General features: G+C 39.2%; 4 non-coding genes across 4 annotated transcripts; all 4 read left to right on the top strand.

Annotated features, from left to right (window-relative positions):
* Positions 1 to 3,238: 3,238 nt before the first annotated feature.
* TRNAA-UGC (transfer RNA alanine (anticodon UGC)) lies at positions 3,239 to 3,310 on the top strand. The gene has a single exon. It is a non-coding gene; the product is annotated as a tRNA-Ala (tRNA).
* A 4,002-nt stretch (positions 3,311 to 7,312) lies between these two features.
* On the top strand, positions 7,313 to 7,385 carry TRNAK-UUU (transfer RNA lysine (anticodon UUU)). Its single transcript has one exon. It is a non-coding gene; the product is annotated as a tRNA-Lys (tRNA).
* Positions 7,386 to 12,613: 5,228 nt separating this feature from the next.
* On the top strand, positions 12,614 to 12,685 carry TRNAA-CGC (transfer RNA alanine (anticodon CGC)). Its single transcript has one exon. It is a non-coding gene; the product is annotated as a tRNA-Ala (tRNA).
* A 5,355-nt stretch (positions 12,686 to 18,040) lies between these two features.
* Positions 18,041 to 18,112, top strand: TRNAA-AGC (transfer RNA alanine (anticodon AGC)). The gene has a single exon. It is a non-coding gene; the product is annotated as a tRNA-Ala (tRNA).
* Positions 18,113 to 24,800: the final 6,688 nt, after the last annotated feature.

Below are 24,800 nucleotides of genomic sequence, written 5' to 3'. Positions count from 1 at the left end.
GAAGAGGCTTCTTCATTCAGTTCAAGTGCACTGGCTCTTAGATTTGGGAAAAGTTTGAAATCAATAAATTAAAGGGCATAAATAAGAAAAATAAAAAGTGGAAAGACCCATTCCCAATTCCTCAAGTTTGGTGAGGGTCGGGGAAGCAATGTACATTTTCTATAGTGAAGAACATGGGACTTACAGATAATTTCAGTTAAAGGAAACATCATCCTACTAAAAACATGAGTCACATTTTTGTTTCCTTAGCTTTTCCTCCACCGTATTCTAGAAGGTGATAAGCTAGCGATAAGTGCCTGGTGTGTGCTGGGGAAAAAATGCTGCTCCCAGAGCTTCCTGCCTATTCAAGTAATGGAGCCACGACAAAAATCTAGAGAGAAAGCTATAATTGCCTTATTTCAAGGGTTTGGGGGTTTCTTATGTCTTCTAGCCCACTAATCCTTTAGGCATCACTGAAGGTCACAAAATGGCTCTAGATTTTTCTATGAATGAATCCTCAATGAACTTATGGAATCTTACTCTAGCCAAAGTACATGTGATTTTACAACTTTAATTCAGCAAGTGTCTGAGTAATCTGTTTGAGCCACTGGCCTCTCAATTCAGACTGAACTTTTGAAGTCCCCATGTTGTGTAACAGACAACAGAGTCATTCTTACCATCCTCAGAGCAAAGTTGAGGATCCTTTGATGCTGGCTATCTCCTCACTCAGACCTAGTATTTCAGTCAACTCTCTGGTCTAGCAGTCTTATTTCATCCATTACTTTGTATTCCTTTATCGTTTCTTATTCATTTTAATGCTCGGTGTTTCCAAGATTGTCTCGAAGATACTGTAATCTGTTGAGCTTACTATCATCTTTAAGCACCTTCTTACATTCTGACACAGAATGATATTCTAGGTGACAGCAAATTCTTACAATGGGGATCTGTATGAAGAAATTAAGTTGTGGGGCTAGTTCTCCCAGTTGTTCCTTGAGTGTCACTGATTCTAGGCTTTTCTTTTCCTTCTTCTATTCACCTTTTGTAGGTTGACAAGTGTGAATAGATCCTAGGAATGTAGCTTTCTGCCTAGCATGAAGATGCCTTTCTCTTCATGTAGACTGGAAAGAGAATGCAATAAAGGAATTTCAGAAATAACGGAATCGTACATAAGGGATTTTTGTACTAACAATTTCAGGTTCTGGAAACACAAGGCAGTTAGATATTGCCATTAAATTTTATTCCACGAGCAAAAAGAGTAAGGGGGTGTAGCTCAGCGCGTGCTTGGCATGCTCGAGGCCCCGGGTTCAATCCGCGGCACCTCCAACCGCAGGCGAGTGTTTCTCATTCTGCGTGATGAGACCAGCTCCTTGTGAGTGTTCGTATTTCTGCCTAAAACTGGCCTTCGGTTTTTGGAATCACTACTATCCTCTTCATATTGAGCTACCTCCTTATTTTGCAGGGGGGATGGGAAAAAAGTGAAATATGGGAATTCCCTGGCGGTCCCGTGGTTAGGACTCCGCGCTTTCACTGCTGATGGCGTGGGTTAAATCCCTGGTTGGGGAATTAAGATCCTGCAAGCCGCGCGGCGCCGCCAAAAAATAAAATAAAATAAAGTGAAATACATCTAGTTTAGCATTCAGTAAATTAGTTTAAGTAGAAATAATGTAATTTTAAATGGCTTTTTAAACTAATGACATCAAACTGTAAATTTAAAAAGCAACTTAAAAGGATTTAAATATGATAAGATATAGAAAGACATACTCATAATTTCTCAGATCTTCATGCACTTTTGAGTTGAAGTGACAAATTAGCTCTAATATATCACACACTGTAACATGCTCCCTCTGCACATGACTATATATGAAACCAGATTATGTCACGCAAAATATGCCTCTTTGACATGAAAATTATTTTGAGCTGAAGTTAATTAAGATGCAAAAAAAAAAAAAACAAAAAACCACACACACACAGGAAAGCTCTCTCTACCCTCCCATATTCACCCAAAGGCAGGATATAAATTCTCCTTTTACTGGAGACAAACTCTTATCAGCCCAGAGACGCACCAGAGGAATCTGCAAACAAATCTTACTCCACTAGTTTCTTCCCATATATTTAATTTCCCACAGTTTTCTGCCCTTGGAAGGTGAAAACTGCATTCCTCGATCCTGTCATTTGTCTACAAATTTACTGTTCTTTGTTGAATATACTTCATTAGCCGCGGTGCTAAGCCGCCACTTTGAGTTACTTTTTGTTTAGGTTTCTTCTGTGTGATGCCTGTTGCACACATTAATAAGCTCTGGTTTTCTCTTGTTAACCTACCTTTATGTGTAAGTGTGCCAGGTGAAAGCCTAAGTTGAATAAAGTGTTGTCCCTCCCGTTCTAGTATGCTGCCCTCTCCACATTCTATACACCAAGCAATTGGACAGCACCCCATTAGATCTACACACTATTAAAATGAGTCAAGTCCTCTGATCATGAACTTGGGAGTGAAAGCAATTTACAAGATCTCCTAAAATTTCTAAATCCTTGCTTTTCATTTCTAGACTTATTCTTGGAGAACCAGTAGCAAATAATGGAAATCAGTGGGGACAGGTATTTTTCCGAATTTCTTGGATTATGTGAGAGTAGAGTGCACAAAATGAAGTACTGGGTTTGGTTTCTAGCACCTTTGTTCCTGCCCTTTTCTTTTACTCTCTTAAACCATGTTGGCACAAACATTTCCCACTTTCCTCTTTATATTCCCTAACTCACTTTTTCTTGCTCATAGCACAGTTAACTTCATACCCATTTGCTCCTGATCCCTTTCCACTCTAAGGGCCTCATCATCATTGGTGATGTCTGTCTTCCCAAGGAATATTTAATTGAAGGAAACAAAAAAGAAAGATCTGGCTCATTCAGGATTTCCTGAACCCAAAACGACAAACATGGCAGATTCACAACATCAATCTTGAGCAATCAATTCCATTGGTAGTATTATTGAGGAGCATGAAGGAAAAAGAACAGAAAGAGAGAAAAAGAAAAAAGTAAGACATTCTCAGTCAATTATCTCTTAGAAGGCATTATTCTTTCAACTGTTCCTGGGTTAATTAAATAACTGCAGGCCAGGGAGAAGCCACTAGACTGTATCCAGTTTAGTAATTTCAGAAATAGTGTAATTTAACCTGATAGACCTTCTCCAGAGAACTCTTAGCTTACAAAAAAAAAAAAAAAAGACGGAGAAATAATATTTTATGAAATAGCTAGAAAAAGGTAGAGGTATGGGGGTGTAGCTCAGTGGTAGAGCGCGTGCTTTGCATGTACGAGGTCCCTGGTTCAATCCCTGGCACCTCCACTTAAGTTTTAACCCCTTTTCTCATATCCTCTGCGAAAAGAAGGGCAGTGGATTGCTTTTATAGTTTTCCCATTTTTGCTGCCTCTGGCTTATCACCTCCCAGGGCGGGGCAACAGCAAAATAAAGACAAGAAGAAGGAGAGAGAAAGAGAGGAAGACTGGAAGGAAGGAAGGAAGGAAGGAAGGGAGGGAGGGAAGGAGGGAAGAAGGGAAGAAAGGAAAAGAAAGACATTCCCATCAGACATTTCACTTCCAAAGCAAGAAGCCTCCCACCACAACTGGCATATGCAAATAAAGACAGAACAGAAAAAGGACAGAATAAAGGGGAAGAGAAACGGCCCTATTCTTTTAGTTCTTTTCGTTGTATGAGCAGTCAGATCTGCATCATCTAACAGACAAGAGAAAAGCTTTCACCTGCCTCCCCTGCCTCCCCCTTCTCATCCCCACCTCCTTTCCCTCCACCCCTCCATTCATTACTGGACGCAAGCAGTTGAGGTGGGGGAAGTGGGTCCCAAATCTTTCTGAGTGAGTGACTGAGAGAACATTGAACAACCCAAACGGCAGTGCTAAGGAATGATGAGACTGTCAACGTGAACATTGGGAACATAATTGGAAGTTTCAGGGTTGGAAGCTATTAGCTGGCAGGAATAGTTTGATTTGGGTGGAAATTAGGTTTAAGGCATTAAAAATTTTTGTTAGAAGCTGGATTTTGGCAGATGATAAATTGGGTCTCATTGGAGATTTTCACAGACCAGGTAGTAGAAAACACCCAACCCCATACACACACTCCTGGCTGAAATAAAGCTGCAAGGATATTGGCGAGTAATGAATTAAAATGTCTTCCCTTCTACATCTCCTACATTTGCCCACGGAATTCCAGTTTCTTGTTTTTAGAATTTTAAATAAAGTCATAAAGTGGAATACATGATTTAACATCACACCAAAGATTTCTGAGATGCAACCAAAGGGGTAGTGTGTGCAGGGTTGGGGAGATGAAGAGGGAGGGATAAAAACAGACGGATGCATAAATTTCTTGTGTTTCCTAAAATAAACACTATTGGTATAAACAAAGAGCTAATTAAAATTATACAACAACTTTGTTGCTATACATAATTGTGCATTAGGTGAATATATCAAAATCAGTTCCATTTTCAGTTTTTTTTTTTGGTTGCTAGTTTGTATATCAAAAGAGTAGAATAATGCAAAAGGTGAATTTTGCAGAGGGAGGGAAGCTGGTTCATGTGTACAAACAAAAAAGATTTCCATTTAGCCTCTCAAAGGCTAGGAGGGCTGAGAGGGTAGGATTAGCAACTCACAGTGGAAGATGAGAAGACAGGACTCCACAGACACTGGACCTTAGGATGCCCAGTTTACCCAGCAGCTGCTGTAACCCCCTAAAGCACAGACATCCAAGGGCATCGTTTTTGGACCCTCCCAGTTGAGAAATGCTTTTACAAGGCAGTGTCTATTTTAGGGCAGATGCCAAGTAGAGACTGCTTTTAAATTCCTTTTTGAGTGAGCTATCTGTTGTCCTCTTTATTTTCCTTCCAGTGGCTCCTAGCAGCTCCTGGCAGAGAACAAAAGCTTGCCCTTGGTGTTTTCCATGCCAGGAACACTGATGCATCTTCTCTCTCTTCCTCTTCATACTCACTGGATTAGACATGGAGCCTCCATACAGTCTCAGATAAATGAAGGCAGTGGGCAGAATCATGAAAGACAGAAAGTCTCTGAAGAGCACTGGGACTGTAGACACTGTAGCCCCCAAGGGAATCCATATTCTGGGCACTTTTCCCAGGGAAAGAAAATAACTAATACCTAGGACCTCTAAGGTTCACCTTTGGCTCCCTGATGGTCAGTGTGCCTCAAGTGGCTTCAGCTTGGACCTTGGGATTTGTCACTCCTTCTCTGGTCATCTCCATGGTACCACCGGTTTCCCACATCATCACAGCAGGGGACTGTACCTCCGCTGCTCCTGACTGCCAGAGACCTAGCAAAAAATTCAGGGGAGTGAGTACAAAGAAGGGAACTCAGAAAGTTACCTCTGGAAATTTAGGTCCAGATGGAAAGAGAAGACAGAAAACCTTCAGCTACTAAAGGAAAAGGGGTAAGTGTCTGCCACGGACAATCACTGGTTCTGGCACTGTTTGAACATGAGATGAATTTGAAATGTGTAGGAAGCAACTTCATGATGATGAAGATGTCTGGTAAGCAAGGTCATACCTGAGTCTATAATTCAGCAGATAGCTTGCATCTAGAGACCTGGATTTTCACATGGCTATGGAAGAGAAGGCGCCTGAGATGAGAGTAGCACACGGACTGAAAAAGACCCATTGGAATTGGAGAATTAGGAGTCATTGCTATGCATTGCAGGAAAACAAAAGAATGGCTGGCTTTAGATTGATTTCGGACCTTGCGGCTCTTTGTTTCTGCTTCGGGTATCTTCCCTACTTCTCTCAGCTTGCTTCAAAGTCTGCTCCACAGCTAGCTCTCAGGAAGGCGTTTCCATTCCATCACCAAGGAAAGTCCCAGGAATGGGGCATTTTTCTTGTGTTCAAATTCTTCCTTTCCCCCAACTTCATCCTCCTCTGCCTCCAAAGCTGCCTAAAAGACCACAGAGGTAATGCAGAAGAATACAAAGAAGAAAAGTTAAGTATTTTATAGAAAAGTCAAGTATTTCTGGCTCCAGTATTTGTAGCACGTGGGCTCCATAGTTGTGGCTCGCGGGCTTTAGAGCACAGGCTAATTGTGGCACTCGAGTTTAGTTGTTCCGCGGCATCGGGGATCTTCCTGGGCCAGGGCTCAAACCCTTAGTCACTAGCTTTAGTGACTTAGCTAGTCTTTAGAATTCTTAACCACTGCGCCACCAGGGAAATCCTCAGCGTTAAGTATTGCGTAAGGGTGGTAGGGACGGGGCGGATAGAGGGGGATTTAGGTCCTTCCGGAAGGAAAGAGATGACAGAGGGAAAGAATTTACAAAACCTACCAAGAAATGCAGAGCGACAGAGAGTGTCTAGCAAACCTAGGGCAGCAACTCGGTCGGGACCCGGCAACTGCTTTCCTTACTGAGGTTCTGTTTTGAAAGACAGAAGGAGGGAAGAGGGAGGAGGAAACAATACACAACCTCTTTCGGACGGAATTCTCTCCGGAATGTGAGAGAGCGGGGAAACGTGTGGGCTGGGAAAGGAACTAGCACCTTGTATGCCTAGAGAGCATCTCACACCTCAGGCAGTCAGGCGCAAAACCACTTTCCGCCTATTTTGTCCGACAGGTAATCCAGATATGAATTTTGGATGAAGTCCGAAAGCATATTTAGAAGAGGCCGGACAATAATTTATACTATTAGAAAGCTCCGCAGACTCAAAATCTGGCAGGTTTGGGAAACCCTGACTGGAGTGTCAACAACCCGGAACCTGGATGGAGTGGACTGAGTTATTGGGAAGATCTCACGCAGGAGCTGGCAGAGTGGACCAGAGTGGAAAGGCGAAGCAGTGCGTGAATGGGAAGAGGGAGGAGGCGAGGTTGGAGTTAGCGAAGTAGGGCGAAGAGGGCTTGAATATGAATCTCTAAACATGAATAGGATTTGGGTAAATGGGTAGGAAGGACGTGTCCAAGCTCCACCTCTCTTCTTTGCATCCTATAGGTACAAGAAAATGTTGGCTTTCCGTGATTTTAGGGAAGTGAGCAGCAAACTTTTGTCCCACAAGAAGATCCTCCTCATTTTTACTCAAACTGTTGGCTTTTGAGAGCATCGTGGGGCTCTTTCAATAGCTGAGGTAGCTCCTCAGAGCGCTGGATTTTTGAGGGAAGTCAAATTGTTTCAAACGTGTTGCCTGTTGTGGTGGCAGCTAGTTAGTGTAGAAGTGAGATCCGCCGGCTGCTTTTGTCTTGACTATGTGAGGTACTTGTGCCGGCGACTTATTTTTCAACGCTTTGAGAACTCAAAATTGAAACCAACCTAACGAACTTACCTTTTCTAGGCTGTAAGAGAAGCGGCTGTTCGTGGGCCCGGGTAGCTCAGTCGGTAGAGCATCAGACTTTTAATCTGAGGGTCCAGGGTTCAAGTCCCTGTTCGGGCGGAAAATGAGCTTTTCTTTCCTAACATTTAAAAAAAAAAAAAAGTCCCTGTTCTGGGCTATGAACTGCCAGAGGCAAGCAGATTAATCCTAAATGTTTCATACCTTCGCCCAAGTAGACAGAAGAAGGGGGGTTGGGGTGGGGCTTTCGATTGTGGAATGTGTGCGGAGAAGAATGAATCCCCTTATACCTCTTGGCAGTCTGTTGTGTTTTTGCTTTGTGGGCGTTAGATCGAGCTTGGAACGAGTAGTAGCTTGGGTTTGAACATGATTAAGATGCCTGTTTAAGAAAATTTAAGCTGGAGTCTTGTGGAGATATTTGGCAACCACACTGATCCCTAAGATGGCAACTCTGCAGCAATCTGTGATTGGGAGGGGTTTTATTATTATGGAAAAGAGAGACAGTATGTAGAGTGAGAATGTAAAAGGGCTTATTGTGATTTGAAGATTGGGAACTCATTAACGGTATTCCCAGAAAAAAAGGTGTATTAAGCTAGACTAATCTTGGACTCTAGTATAATGTTCCTTGAACTTCCTTAGAAATCCCGGGAAATGCTTAGAAATCTAGGTGAGGTGATTGGTATCTCATCTCCTTTTTGCCCGCTTCTGACTATAGGAGAGTTTTGTTCATGTTCACAGAAATCCCATGAAGTAGATTTTGAACTTGGAAGGACCCCATTTGTCGGGAAGAACTTGTCTTTCAGTTTGTCCAATAGATTCATCTGACTGCCAGAATAAGGAATAGGAAACAGAAAAGTGACAGGTCTCAATGAGGGAGAGAAATGTGTGGGGTGGGGAAATTGGGCTGACTTTAATTTGCCTCTGCGTCTTGGTGTAAAGCATAACTAGGATCATGTCCATTGTCCCTGGTAAATCATTACATTGTGACGGAAGCAAACTGGATTCCAAGTGGGGTCTTGTACATTCCTGATATAAGCAAAAGCACGGTAAATTGGGAAGCACTGCCCAATATAATATGAGGCACAAATGCCAACCACATATATAATTTTAAATTTTCTAGTAGTCACATTGAAAAAAGTAAAAAGAAACAAGTGAAGTTAATAACATTTTATTTAATTCAGTATATCTAAAATATTATCATCTCAATAAATAATCCATATAAAGGCATATTACCTAGATCATTTACATTCTTTTTTTTTTCTTACTAAGTCTTTGAAATCTGCTGTGTACTTTACAGTTACAGTACATCTCAAGTTGGACTGGTCATATTTCAATTACTCAAGAATCACATGTGCTAGTGGCTACCATATTGGACAGCAGAGTTCTAAGGATTAATGCATTTGAATAAACAGAAGAAAATATATAGATGTGCAAATTAGAGCAGTTTTGTAACTCAACTCAAAATCTATATGCAAAATTTCACTCATATTTGTGAGGCGTGCCAACTAAAAATTGGCACTTGCCATCTGTCTCTACAAGGACTAAATCACTAGCCACTGCAGCCGCTGACCTTCAACACACCCTGAAAGGAGTTTGCAGTGGAGATCAGAAATGAGGCACTCTGTGCTCTGGGAAAAACTGGCACAACAGGCCTTCAAATAGTTAGATATTTTCAGGAGATTTTATGAGCCCAAATTCTTACATCTTGTCATATCTAGAAAAGCACTAAAATCATTAACGGTGACATCAGCAAGCCTCTGCCAAAATGTGTGCTTAACTGCACGTACCCCCTGCACCAGAATCTTATATAATACTGACCTTCCCCCCTACGTCTTCGGAGCCGTTCCTCAGAGCTATCTGAGACACTGTCTCCTGGGCTATAGTCCTCACTTTGCCCCAAATAAAACTTAACTCACAACTCTCACATTGTGGTTTTTTTTTTTTCCAGTCAACATGTGTCAACTGAAATAAAAATGCACAATGCGGGAGCTATGAGTTTCAGTTTTATTTGGGAACTTATTGAGAACTACAGTCCAGGAGCGGCTATGTGCAAATACTGGTAAGTTGCCACTATGTAAGGTTACCTGAATTCTTTCTGATAAAGTGCTAATATTTAATATCCTTTTACCATCCTTTATCTTTCTATACCTAAAGACTAATATATGTTTTCCTGTGAGTGACAGAGATTGTCTTCTACCCAAATCATTCGCTCATAAAAATGCATGTGTTAAGACTTGAGAGGAAACATGCCATTGGATATTTGTGCCAGTGGATATTCCCCCCATTACTTCCTGTATACAGAAAGCCATATTTAAAATTTCTAAGTCAGTGGTCACATTTCCACAAGACTCTGAATCCCTCAGTTTTCAAGAAATTACTTTGAGAGCCACTGGGGAGAGAGATCCTTCTGTTCACAAGAAAGTCAACTTCAAAAGGTTGATATATATTTTTAAAAAGCTATTCAAGTACGTATATGCTTTGAAAACAGTGTGTCACAGTAAAAAGATAAAATATATATTTGAAAAGAGATTCAGATGTACATATTTTCAACAAAGGACTTTATCATAAACAAGGTAAAATTTTCATCTGAAAGGAAATTCAGATACACATTTGAAAAGAAAGAGAGTTACAATATCTTTCAGGGAAAAAAAGAAGGGAGGAGAGTAAAACAAAGGATATTAGTTGGGCTTTAGAGTCTTCTAATTGGTATAATGCTATTTTCATTATGAGGGAACTCTGTTCTCATCAGGAGTTCTATGTGTGTCTGTTAGATAAATTGCACAATTCAAATACTATGTATCCATACTTTATTTCTGACGGTAATTACTGAGCACAATGGGTTATAATCCCCCATTATGGATAAAAATGGACTATTTAATAATTGGTGTGGCAAAAGCTGGGTAGTTACCTGGAAAAAAAGTTTTGACTCCATATCCCACAACTCACAGCAGGATGAATTCTAAATGGTGTTTGAGATTTATGAAAACAAAACTTACTAGTACTTCAAAAACACATGTGAAATTTTTAATAACTTTGGAGTGGGGAAGGCTATTGAATCAATTGTGATTCAAAAATCCAAAATTAGGGTTTACCTGGTGGCGCAGTGGTTGAGAGTCCGCCTGCCGATGTAAGGCACACGGGTTCGTGCCCCGGTCCGCGAAGATCCCACATGCCGCGGAGTGGCTGGGCCCGTGAGCCATGGCCGCTGAGCCTGCGCGTCCAGAGCATGTGCTCCGCAACGAGAGAGGCCACAACAGTGACAGGCCCGCGTACCGCTAAAAAAAAAAAAAAAAAAAAAAAAGAAAAATTTCCAAAATTATTTAAAGGAAAATTTTAACAAATTTGATTTTTCAAGAGAGCTTCTGAAAGAGTGGTAAGAGTATAGGTAGAGTTTGTTTAGTAGTTTTATCCTTTTCTTACTTTCCAAATTTTCTGCAATAAATATGTATTATTTGAATAATAATAGAGTAAAACAGAACAAAACAAAGCCTCCTGTAAAAATACACAAGCAAAGTCAATGAAAAATTCAGACTGGGAAAATAAAATTGCTATTCATATAACAAAAGGCATAATTTCCCCGTGTCACTCAGCATAGGCTTGATCATGATGTAAAAGAAAACATCCACAAAATCTCAGTGGCTTAAACAATAAAGGCACATTGTATATTTTCCCTCATTGGTTGGCTGTTGGCTCTTCAATATTCTCAATCTGGGATTTAGGATGATAAAGTAGTGTAGAAGAGGGGAAAAAACATCTTTTCCTCTACCCGTCTTAACTTCGTTGATTGGAACTGTGCAAATTAAAGCGACAAAAAACAGATTAACAACAGAGAAACAAAAGTTTATTAATGCATGCATCATGCATACACATGGGAGGATTCAATGATAAATGACTCAAAGGGGTAGTTAGCCCTGAGCTTATATAGTGTCTTAGGAAAGAAAAATAAATTTGTAGAGAAGTGATGAGATAAAGGAAAAGGGTTTTAAAGGCTTTTGAGGGCAGAAAACTGTGGGTAGGTAGATATCTGAGGGAAACTAATGGAGTAGGGTTCGTACAACTCCCTAGCATTTGGTATTGTCAGTGTTCTGAATTTTGGCTATTCCAATAGGTGTGTAGTAGTATCTCATTGTTGCTTTAATTTACAATTCCCTGATGATGTACGATGTAGAGCATCATTTTATATGGTTATCTGTCATCTATGTTTCTTCTTTGATGAGGTATCTGTTCCGATACGTTGCCTGATTTATAATCGGCTTTTCATTTTCTTGTTGAGTTTTAAGAGTTCTTTGTATATTTTAGATACCATCCCTTTATCAGATTCGTGTTTTGCAAATATTTTCTCCCAGCCCATGGCTTAACAGTGTCTTTCTCAGAGCAGCAGTAATTTTTAATTTTAATGAAGTCCAATTTATCATCATGAATCGTGCCTTTGGTGTTGCCATTTTCACTTTTGAAGAGTTTCTGTTCTCTGCTGTATGACTTCTGAAGTGAGAGACAAAAATCACTGCATCTGGGTCTGGGGTCAGAAAAGCCTTTTCAGTAGATTGTAGTAGTGCAGCGGGGCTGCGGGTGCAGAAGCGCTCCGGACCCGGATGCTGGTTTAGGAGGTCTTGTCCACGTTCATTCTTCCACGGGGTAAAGTAGCCTGCGGAACGAGAAGCTGGCCCCTGGATAAAGGAAAGGGGGAAACAAAGGAATGCGGGCTTCTTTAAATCTAAGATTCTTTATGAAGCCAAAGTTCACAGATAACCACTCCGGTTATCTGTGGTCAGGAGGACTCGAAGGTCTCTGTGGGACAAGCCGTTGCCTCTGGGGACAAATATGAGGGCAGGATTTTCACATTTCATCTATCTGGACAATTTTCTTTTTTTTTTTCCTCCAAGCGGGATCAAGTTGGACGACGCAGCTCCAAAGATTCATTTGACCATTCAACTTACTCTGCTGCAAAAAAATTGGGTCTCATTTTCCATGAGCCTTTGTTTTGGCTCGTAGACCATTTTTCAAAGGGTCCTGAAAAATCCCTCAGTTCTTTCCACCGGGGGTTCGATTTGACTGACGGGAGAAAAAACAATTGTGCTGAAACTACTAAAATAAGAATAATTGTGCTGAAGCTACTAAAATTGGGCTCTGTTCTCAGTAACAATACGAGTTGGATGTTGTCGGCGGGTCTCGGAAGGGGGCTACTTGGATATAATCCGAAAGAGGCTTTAGATGTAATTCGTCTTCAATGACGGCTACTCTCTAGTCGGAAACAAAAAAACCCAAAATTGTGCACAACGTTTTGAGATTTTAAAGGGAGAGGAATGCTGCCCGGTGACTGACCTCCAGCAGGGGATGTAGCTCAGTGGTAGAGCGCATGCTTCGCATGTATGAGGCCCCGGGTTCGATCCCCGGCATCTCCAGTAGGTCCTCTAGTTTTCGTTGCTGTCAAATTCAGCCTTTGGCCTTACATTATTAAATAAAATATTCTAGCTCTTTTTCATTTTTCTCCCATTATCATTCCCTTTAAATCGAGCTATTTTCCATCTATGTGCTTATTTCTCTTCCGTTTTGTTAAATAACCACCGCCATTTCCCCTGCTTCCTGGAAACTTCCTTGGGGTGTCTTATTACGCAGTGAGTAGTACAAAGCCAAAGGGACAATTCACAAGTAAATTCATCCTATGAATGCACCCAGGAAAAGGGAATACAGCTGCATATCAAAGATTTATTTAGCTCAATTAAAGGAGGTCCTATCCATTCCCACTATCCACTGGAAAATAATCAGTAAAAATAAAATATCTCAGTAATTTTTTTTAAGGGGAGGAGAAGGTAGCATGTTTTTAGTATTGATGTGGTAGTTGCACATCAGTATTCAAGGGTACACCCTATGACCATAGAGGAATTTCTTTATGCATAGTTACTAACCTAGTTACCATTTTATTTCTCACTGCATCTTTGGCATTACTCAACGTTTCTGTGCAGAAAAGCTGGTCACAGTCCAGTACAGGAGGTCTGGAAATGCAGTAAAGGTTAGGAATAGCCTGTGGAAATGGAAGGCACCCTTAACAGCATGACTGTTCTCCTAGCAACCAGCCCCTAACTCTAGAAGCTGGCCAAAGCTCACCTCATTAACATAACAAAACACCTTTGTCTCTCTCTTCACTTAGGAAATTCTAAGGATTTTAGGAGCTCTGTGCCAGCAGCAGGGCTGAAGGCCAAATATACATTTCTTATTATAAATCACAATATTAATAATGTATACCCAGATGTGAAATTGCTGCATCATATGGTAGTTCTATTTTTAATTTTTTGAGGAACCACAAAAACCTTTTTTTCTCCTGTCTTAGCTTATCAGTTATAATTCTTTAACTTTTTTTAGTGGTCCCTCTAGAGTTTGTGGTATACATTTACAATTAATCCAAGTTCACCTTCCAATAACCCTATACTTCTTCACAGGTAGTGTAAATACCCTTGTAATAAAAAAAATCCTACTTTTCCTCCCTCCTAGCTATTGTATCATTGCTATCATTTATTTCGGTTATATATAAGCATACATAAGTATATATACAATATTTGTATAACCATATAACCAAATACATTGTTGCTATTATAATTTTGAACAAACCGTTATCTGTGAGATCAACTAAGGAAAATAAAAGTTTTTATTTACCTTCCCATATCCTTCTTTGATATTCTTCCTTTCCTTATGAAGATTTGACTTTCTGACCTATATTATTTTCCTTGTCTCTAAAAAACTTCATTTAACATGTCTTGCAAGACTGGTCTACAGGGAACACATTCCCTCCATTTTTGTTTGAGAAATTTTTTATTTCTCCCTCACTTTTGAAATTTTGCAGGGTACAGAATTCTAGGCTGTGGTTTTTTCTCTCAACACTTGAAATATTTCACTCTAATCTATTCTTGTTTTCATGGTTTCTTAGTAGAAGTGAAATGTAATTCTTACCTTGGTTCCTCTATAGGCTAGATGTTTTGTTTTGTTTTTCCTCTGACTTCTTTCAGGAGTAATTTCTTTCTATTTGATCTTCTGTAGTTTGAAAATGATATGCTTATATATAGTTTTCTGTTTGTTTCTTTTTTCATTTATCCTTCTTGGCACTCTCTGAACTTCCTAGATCTGTGGTTTGCTGTCTGACATTAGTTTGGGGAAATTCTCAGTCATTATTGTTTCAAATATTCTGCTCCTTTCCCTCTTTCTTTTCCTTCTGGTATTCCCATTACACATATGTTATATTTTTTGTGCTTGTCCTAGAGTCCTTGGGTATTCTGTTCTTTTTTTTTTCCCCTAGCCTTTGTTTTCTTTGTTTTTCAGTTTTGGAGGTTTCTATTGATATAGCCTCAAGTTCAGAGTCTTTCCTTACTTATGTCCACTCTACTAATAAGCCTAACAAAGGCATTCTTCCTTCTATTACTGTGTTTTTAATCTTTCGCATTTCTTTTTCCATTGTTTATTTTAGGATTTTCATCTTTCTCCTTACATTGCCTATCTGTTTTTGCATACTATCTACTTTATTCATTAGATCCTTTAGCATATTAGTCATAGTTGTTTTAAATTTCTGGTCTAATAATTCCAACATCCCTGCAATGTCTGGTTCTCTTCTGGTTCTGCCTTTTCAAATTGTTTTTTGCCTTTTGATATGTTGTGTAATTTTTTCTGTATAGCCTGACATGGTTTACTTGATAAAAGGATATATAGAACTTTAGTAATGTAGTGGTGAGATGTTGGGGAAGGAGAAGCTTTCTCTAGTCCAATGATTAAGTCTCAGTCTTTTAATGATCTTTTACCTCTGGGTCGTGAACTTCACAACTGTTTCTCAGTCGTACCCCCCGCCCCCGCAAATGCCCCGACTTAGGTGGGACAACATAGCTAGAGTATGCTGGAGTTGGGTTTTTCCCTCTCTCATGTGAAAGTCTAGAGCCAGCTGGAACTGAGTATTTCCCTTCCTTCAGGACAATTAGGCTCTGACAAAACCCCAGCAAGTTAGGGTCTGGTTAAATAGATTCTTTAGTAGGCAGGCCTTGTTAAGAACAACAGAGTGCTCTGGCATATTTCAACAGGGTTCCTCTTCTCCCCACTCTGCTGGAAGCATGAAGGAATTTCCCCCCAATATTTGCATATTTAATGTGAGAATCTGGTCAAACTCCTAGGGGTAAAACTCGCAGAACTGTGGGGATGCCACCTCCACCCTGCCCTGGCCATGATTCAGGGTCCCTGGAGTTTTTAACTCTCAGACTTGCTTACATGGATCCTTAAGCAATTTATCATTACAGTTCAGGTTTTTGTTCTTTCTGTGGTTTCCACTTGTGAGTCACTGCTCAGGTAAGTCATCACTCCCTTTATTCACCTGTCTATCTCTCCATTCTTGGGGGCAGCCGTTTGCCCTGTGTCCACACCTCTCTTATAGATTCAAGAAAAGGTGTTGATTTTTCAGTCTGCTCAGCTTTTTCCTTCTTGATAGAATGGAGTGGTGACTTCCCAGCCTCTTATATATGGAACCAGAAACTGGAAGTCTGTTTGCTAGTTTTTTATACGTTTTTGTCTCTGTACTTATAGTGAAATGGTCCTATAATTTTTCCTTCTTGTATTTTCTCCACTGGGTTTTGGTATCAGTATTATACTAATCTCCTAAAATAATTTATAGTTTTTCAGAATATTTTGTACAACACAGAGGTTAATGCTTCCTTTACGATTTCATAGAACATGCCAGTAAATTGATCTCAGACTGGAAATCAAATTTTATGGAAATTTTGCTTCAATTCCCGATTCAGTTTTTTAAATGGCAATATATTAAATCAGATTTTCTATAACTTTTTATGTTAGCTTTGATAAGTTATACATTTTTATACATTTTCCATTTCTTTGAATGGAATTGAGAGGATTGAAGCCAAATTTCATGATTTCTCACTTTTAAAATTTCCTAAGTAGCCACTGAAAATATTCTCCTGTTTATTCATTTATGCAAACATCCATCTCTCTATCCATCCATTCATTTACATTTTAAAAATGATTCAAATATTTACTTACACTGGGTATTGTAATAAGTACTGATATACAATTAAGGATAACACAGTGTCTTAGCTAACCTTCAAGAAGACCCCCTATGATCCTTACCTCCTGGTAATCACACCCTTGTGCAGTCTTCTCCCACTTGAGTCAGTCACCAAGACATGAGGGGGAACTGAGGCTTCCTACCCACATGTGAATGAGCCATCTTGGAAGCAGATCCTCCAGACGCAGTCCAACCTTCAGAGCACTGCATGCACAGTAGACACCCTGAGTTCAACTTCAAGAGACACCTGGTGCCAGAATTACCCAGCCAAGCCACACTGGAGTTCCTGACCCACAGAATCTGAGATAATAAATATTATTTTTTTTAACCCTGTACATTTTGGAGTATTATTCACCAATAGATAACTAATATTCACAGCAAGCCTTTTTAACATTTCTCTTAAAGGAATAATCATTATTTACAAAAAATATACAATTTTTATGTTTCTCTCAAGCTTGCAGACTACTATTTGAAAATCAAATAGCAATGCTAAATTAAGATGTGTGGCTCTCCTCACATGTTTCTCTTTTTATCCTGAAAAAAATCCGAAGATTTTAGGCTGATTGCCTAGTGCAACTTATCCATCAGAGGGTCATGAATCTACCATTAAAACAATCCCTGGCAAAAAGAAATGGAAAAACCATAATTATTTTAGATGACTCATGTTTTATGTAAACTGTCTGGGACCACCATCTCTACTACATGAATAAAATTTAGGTTCTCTTAGCAAGGTGAAAAGATGAGAAATGCAGGTGTCATCTTGGTCAAGCTGATTTCTCTGCCTTCATCTCCACCTTGCACCTCCCAACTCAAACCGTTCTGAACTACATACAGTTCCACTCCTGTATGCCTGTTGTATCCTCAGTTTTCATTTCCTTTCTATTTGACATTCTTATTCATTCTTCCAGGTTTGCTCACAGGTTACTATATCTGGGGACTTCCCAGAACTAGGCAGGGATAAAAACTTCTTGATTTGTTGAGACCCTTGTTGAGAGTGATCTGAATTCCAAAGGATCACTCCCTCTGCAGAAAAAATAAAGCAACCCGGAAGCAGAGGTTTTGCCTCAATCTTAAAAGTAACACGTTTCTTACTTCCTGGCTTTTCTTTCCAAAGAATCAGAACAAGATCCGAGGATTCGTATTCCTTGGATTTGATTTGTATTCTTTGGATAAAATGAGGATCAGAGGCCTTAGGAAGCAATCCAACATCTTTACCCTTTAGCCCTCCCAGTTCCTAAGAGTGGAAGGAATTTATTTTTCTATCAGAAATACCTTCATTGGCTCCTTGTTTTCTAATAGTTACATAGCGGTTTCTGGAGTCCGGGACTAGGGTGCAGAATTGGGGAGGGGAATTGGGGATAGATTGGTAGGTTTCATAATTAAAGACAGTCATTGGCAAAGTATTTTTCTTATCCTTCCTGTAAGGAATTTTCCTTTGTTCCACATATCTTTTGGCAAACGAGACAAGCACTCAGAAAAGGAGGGTCTGTGAGACTGTTTCCTACTCAGATTTCCGAGATCAGTGTATTCTCATCAGTCACTGAATGTCTGCAAGATACAGGTTAATAGGAATTCCTTGGTAACAGAGTTCTATAAAATAGCGGGTGAGAATTGTATCGTTTAGAAAAGAACAAAATAATTTTGTTTTAAAAATGTAAATTTGTTTTATTTCATGAAGGTAGTTTAGAAAAGAGCTTTCAAGCGTGATGGGGATGTAGCTCAGTGGTAGAGCGCATGCTTAGCATGCATGAGGTCCCGGGTTCGATCCCCAGCATCTCCAACCTTTTGTTTCCTAGCTCCGGAAACAATTCTCTTCTGCCTTACGATCACAGCCCATTCCTGTAGAATCTGAAGATTAACCATCTTGCCTCCAGGTACTTAACAGTTTGCTTGGGTTATGCTAGTAACCTTTCCGTTTAAAAATTTTATTCCTTTCCATCCTCAGCAGGGATTAGAGATGGTCTTCCACAAAGTGAAATCAAGAGTGACTTTAGTCCCTGTTCCATGAAAAAACAAAATGACAGTTATTCATGTAAACTCTAAATGGAAGATTTGCGAACGGATTAGTATTTTCACTTAATTTTGCTGCGGGGTTTCGAACGGGAGATGGGACGGTAGGCTGAGCTTCTGTCTCTGGTTTCATACTCTGAGGCTCGATAAGAAAGATGGATTTCACGGGAAGCTCCCCTAGAAAGAAAATACGCTTTTCCCAGGCCGGAGGCTGTGAAAGTATTGGGTAAATTTCGCTTCTTAAAACGTGACAGTTCTCTCAGAAATCGAACACAAAGGAGTGAAGTAGAAACATTTCGACGCAGACATGTTTCCCCCTCAGTGCGTTTTGCCAGAGCTCGCAGCGTTCACATCGCTGTGGATTTCATTCCTTCTATACTGATCTCTTTTGTAATCTCTGAATTTGCCTCACTGATTCTAAAGTTACTGACTTTAATTCTCTCCAAAAATCCACTTCTCTTTCTAAACCTAGCCCTTTTACACCATTCATGTGGGTAAGGACTTTCTTTGGCTAGCTCCTTTGTGTGTTTTGTTGAAGTGCTATTCCCCTTTGGAATGCAGCATCTCCTGTATCTTGGTGCTTTTGTCTCAACTTCCAATTTGTGACACCTTGTCACATTAGCAAGGGAAGGAAATTTAGAAAACAGTTTTTTGTTGTTTCGTTTATTTCTCAGCAAGGCCTCCAGCAGCTCCAGGCGTCCCTTGCCTGGCTGTAGTTAAGGGCTCCTGAACCTTAGGGGATGGAATGTACCAAATTCTTAGAGGTACAAGAGTCCAGTGTTAAAAAATAATAATGGCTGCGATCCTTTATGTTGGACTCTTTAATGATTTGGTCTGTCATTCATGGGTGGATCTAGTGCTTGTGCCTCTTGACTATTTAAGAAAAACCACAAAATTAAAGTATGGGTCTTAAAATGGGCCTTTGAAAGTGTGGTGCGCTGAAGCTTGCATTCTATTAGCTAAATCATCCTGTGCTGTCATGTATTGAACAATTGGTCTTGCCAATATTTATTACAGATCTACAATAGTTTAACTCTGGTATAGCTCTAAAGATATTAGAACACTTCGAACAAACTTAAAATAGTAGCCATAGCATCTACCAGCTGAGCGGTTAATAAGGAAATAGTTCACAGACTTTATCCTTTCTTGTTCCTCCCATTTTCAATATGCCATATTACCCACACTCAAGTCTAGTAGTGGTGAGATACCAACAGTTCTACCTAGGAACCAGTTTCGAGTTGTAATTATGACTTACCACCTGATTTTTTTGTCACTTCATGTCACCAGACTATGATCAACTTCATCAAAGATTGTTTTTAAGATTTCTCTATTCCAAACCACATGAAAAGACTCACCTTAATTTAACCAATAAAAAAGTTTTAGGTGCAATCCAAGAACAGTGTCCTAACTAAATTATTTTATCTGGTAGGTAAAGTGTGTACTGGGTGATGGGAGGGAAAGATGAAATCAATACGGTTTCCCTGAGCCCACAAATTTCTTTAAAAGTGAAGCGGTGGTTCTACAACTTGGCTGCACATTGGAGTCACCTGGAGAGCTCTAAAATTTTCTGATGCCTGGATCCCACTCTGAGAGATTCTAGTTTAATTTGTCTGGAGTGCGGAATGGACACTAGCGTTTTAAAAATCCCCCTAGGTGATTTGAATATGCAGCTAAGGTTGAGAACCACTGGTCTAGAAATTCTCTATTTAAATTATCTCAAAATATCCACAAAGGTAGGAAGAGGCATAAGAGAGGTATACCTGCAGGCTTATCCCTTTCTCAGTTAGTCTAAGCTTATCTAGAAACACCACTGGTGACTGAGGTAGTCACAGATACAGGAGCAGCCCCCAGACTGGCCAAGTCAAGGGCAGACAGGGGTGATCCATGGGATATAACTTAATTTCACATACCATTCTGCTAAGTAAAGAGAAACACCTCTCTCTCTCTTTATCTTACCACAGTTGTTCAAGGACTGTGAAATGAAAACTGTTACTTCCTGAGATCCCTGTGTTTGCAAAGCTGGTCACTGGGAAGAAAGTAGATCACTTAATAATTCAGTGCCTTCCAGGACAGAACAAATATACTCTAATCTTCCCCCAACCCCAAAGTTTAAATTCGGGGATATCTATCAGTAGTTTGAGATGGCTCTGACCTAGACTTGAAGCAGGAAAGACACTACATTTTCTAAAATAAAATTTCCTCATGAAAAAGGGGAGTTGATACTGATAACTTGGGGCTAAGACTTTATAATGGAAGGCTTGTTTTTTTTTTAACATCTTTATTGGAGTATAATTGCATTACATTGTTGTGTTAGTTTCTGCTGTATAACAAAGTGAATCAGCTATACGTATACATATATCCCCATATCCCTTCCCTCTCACCATCCCTATCCCACCCCTCTAGGTGGTCACAAAGCACCAAGTGCATTCTAGACAACAGGACCTCAGGAAAATGTTGTAAATCTGGGAGATTTTAAACATTCAGGGAAGGCAATCTGATGATCATTTTTTGAATTCATAGAGTGTGAGGTGATCAAAGGAGAGGAGGGTTGGATAAGGGGGTTGGAATAGCTATTTCACAGTTGCTACCAAATGGCAAAAAAAGGATTAACTTTCTAGTAATGAACAAAGTAACAAATGTGCTAGGTGCATAAAAATGCAATATTCATATCTTTTGGTATTCTAAATAAGCTATCACCAATAAAAGTTAAAAATGAAAATAAACTGAAGAGACAGAAAAAAGTTATACAGGGGAGAGCTCATTTGCTCACATAGAACTTCCTGTGCTTAATCCTTAAGGGGTCCTACTACTTTTTTCCCCCGAACTTTTCTTTTAGGGTAAATTCTAAGTTATTTTGAATGGTTGTTTCACAAACTGAGGAAACTTTAGATTACTATTCCAAGTCATTGCCTTTATTTTTTCCCCTTGTATTAGCTTTCTGGTATGTTTGACATAAAATGTTGGAAGGCTTGCCTTTACTTATGTCACTATGCTTCAGGGAAAGCCCATTTCCATGTGGCCTAGGTAAAGCTACAGTATCATTACCCATAGATACATTTTGTTTTGTCAACTAACATTTTAGCTACTTAATGGCAAAGATTATGTCTCTGCTCTGTTATTTTCTAGAAACTATAGAAATTCTGGCAATATCTGTTAAGGGAAGAGGCTCTACTACATGTAAAGCAAATATGTGAATACTTGGGGCTTTGCAAGTGCACTAATCTTTACTTTTACTTTTGTTATTTTTCTAATACGATAATGTGAAAGTTTATGCAAATATATTTTATTTTATTCAACTTAAAATCAATTATGAAATAGTAAAGCATAAATACAGAGAATATTATAATAGATGTCATGTACCCTTTACCCAGATCTTCTTTTTTCCCTAAGGAAATAATTTAGAAGTATGGTTGAAGCATCACCCCTCACTTCCCATTCCCCTTCCTCTCTCCATAAAAGTAACCACCATCCTGAAGTCCATTAGTATCTTTTCAATCTGCATTTTAATCTTTTACTACATGTATGTATATCTATAAAAAATTTATAGTAATTTTTGTTCAGCTTTTTAGTTAGTGTACTTGAGCCCTTCTCACACTTACCTCCCATCACCCCTTATTCATTGGTTCTCTTTTTATTTTAATTTTTATTGAAATACAGTTGATTTACAATGTTTTGTTAATTACTGCTGTACAGCAAAGTGATTTAGATATCTATATAGAAATATATATATATTACATAAGAATGTATATATATACATATTGTTTTATATATATTGTTTTCCATTATGGTTTATCATAGAAAATTGAATATAGTTCTCAACCCTTTTTAAAATAAATTGTCTTCAGTTAAGTTCGGGGCAAAATTTAGGAAAAAACTTAGCTCATACTCAGAGGATGATGCCTAGTGCTACTGTAACAAAATAACACAAACTACATGGTTTAAACCATAGAAGTTTATCATCTCATGATTCTGGAGGCTAGAAATCCAAAATCAAGGTGTTGGCAGGGTAGTTCCTTCTGAGGATTATGAGGGAGAATCTTCTTATGCCTCTCCTGTAGCTTCTGATGGTTTGCTGACCATCTTTGGTATTCCTTGGTTTATGGGTGCATCCCCCTCCCCAATCTCCACTTTCATGTTCACATGTGTGTATGTCTGTTTCCAAATTTCCCCCATTTACAAGAACCGCTGTCATATTGTAACAGAGAGGCCTGCCCTACTCCAGAATGACTTTGTCTTAACTAATTACATTAGTAATGACCCTTTTTCTCGACTACTTCTACAGTCACATTCTGAAGTAGTGGGGATTAGGACTTTAACATATGAATTTTTAGTGGGACAAAATTCAACTGATAACATCTACTAGCTAGTATTATGTTGAATCACCCTATTCTCAACAGAGGAAGCATTCATTAGGGTAATGAGAAATCATTGCAGTTACGAAAAATCCCCTGTTCCACTATCCATATTCATATCCCTCATTTAGTTATTTTGGGTCTAACATTAATCAAGCACTTGTGCATCAAATTGTCCTGGGGTCTCATATGTTATTTGCTCTTTCAGTTCTCATACGTATTGTTTACCTGAGTGCAAGGCTATTTCCGGAAGGACCTCATTGGAATAGGTTCCATGGATTCTGACTCTTTCTACTCTCATGATAATTTTATTTCATGTGCCTTGCAGACCTTCCTACTGTTGGGCCTTGGTCAGATTTATTTCATTCCACCTTGGCAGAGATTCCTATTTTGGTTAAATACCTGGGATTAACATGAAAGTTTTAAAGATGTTTCCAAGTACTACTTGTACAGTTATACATTATATATATATGTAAAATATACTTTTTCTACAAAAAATCAAATACATTAAAGAGAAATCATCAAAAAATGTATTGAACTGGGCAGTGTTCATAGTACAGAGTATTACAAGCCCTTGTTAGGTGCTCATCTATCATCTTGTGCTTCTTTTATTATCATATTAAATTTTTATTAAAGTTTCTTGTTCTATTTTCTATCATCTTTGGCCATCTGGTACCTAGTTGTATCCATAGAACTAATTTCAGCCCCTGACACATAGTAGGTACTCAGTAATATCACTCTTGTTGGACAATACTTGAAAAATACTTAGCCAAAAATGCTGTCATCCCAATTGTGCTTTTGTAACTGAAATTTATACAGTCCTGATCATAAACAATTGAGCCAATTAGAATTCAGAAGCACCATGATTCCTTGTCCATTATTATTTTGAAGGTGCTGTTTTCCAAACTGTATATTTTCCAAATATACAGTAACCGTAAATGGAGTAGTAGCATGACCCTTATCATAGAAATTTGTTAGCATATATTAAATTAAAAAGTGACTATCCTGGTTAGCAAGAAAATAAGTTTATATTCACTATAAAAACATTCTGAATGGGATAGAAAATGTCAGTGCCAGACCATTTGACCCAAGAAAGGAATTAAAAAAGACTTTGGGATTCAAAGGTATTATCAGGCCCAGAGCTCCTTTCAGCCTTTACTTGGTTAAATAAAGAATTTTGGAGTCCTCGCATTTTGTATTTTAACCAGGCAGCAGAAGCTGGGTGGATATGCCATGGCATCTGCTAATTTGATGAACTCACTCCCTTTTCAGCGTCAGCCTTATTCCAATTACAGGCAGAAAACCAGGAGGCAAGTGTTAACAGTTTAAGAATGGATTCTTAATTTCGTAATTGTACAATCAGTAAATGTTTGTTTAGCTTCTACAAGTTGAGGGTCCATGAGGAAAATACTAAAGAACATCCTTTTGAAGAACCAATAAGAAGAAGGTAGTATAGAAAAGGAGGAATTTCCCGATCTGCGACGCCTCCCAGAGCCTAGGGAGCTGTGGTTTACATCTGTGCACCTTCCTAAGAGCTGCAGGAACAGAGGTCATTTCCCAGCCTCGGGCAGGCAAAGGCTCCTGGGATTTGAATCATAAAACCTTTAAGTGAACTCTGACCGAGCTGCCTCCTGAATGACCATCTCCTACTTCCCCAAGCAGAACACAAGCGGACAGCTGTTAGCAGAGTCTGAATGTGTTTGGAATTTTGGGTTGTTTGTCTCCGTTTTGTTTGTTTTTCAGTGCACAAGTGTGCCCTCTTCTAACAACCAGGAATGCCATTAATTTGATTGAAGTTCTAACTGACCTATTCTGCTATTAAAGCTTTTCACTCTACTTTTAGAATATCCACTTACTTGAGGATTCTAAATTACTACAATCGGATGGAATATAAGAACTTCTTTGGCCTCATTCAGAGAAGTCCCCTCCCCCACAACGAACACTCGGCTAGTATCTACTCTTTTCCATTCCATGGTTGTTCTAAGTACATTTTCTCTGTTACGGTGTGAGTGCGTGTATGCGTTTTGCTAGGCTTGATGGGAGTCTTAAGTTCCAGGAGTCTCCATCGCGGGTCTGTCTGCTCTGCAAGGTCGATTTATTCGAGAA

Source organism: Pseudorca crassidens, chromosome 10 (genome assembly GCF_039906515.1).
Source record: "Pseudorca crassidens isolate mPseCra1 chromosome 10, mPseCra1.hap1, whole genome shotgun sequence".
NCBI classification, from domain to species: domain Eukaryota; kingdom Metazoa; phylum Chordata; class Mammalia; order Artiodactyla; family Delphinidae; genus Pseudorca; species Pseudorca crassidens.
The sequence above is the reverse complement of the archived record's forward strand: the minus strand, read 5'-3'. Positions and strand labels throughout refer to the sequence as shown.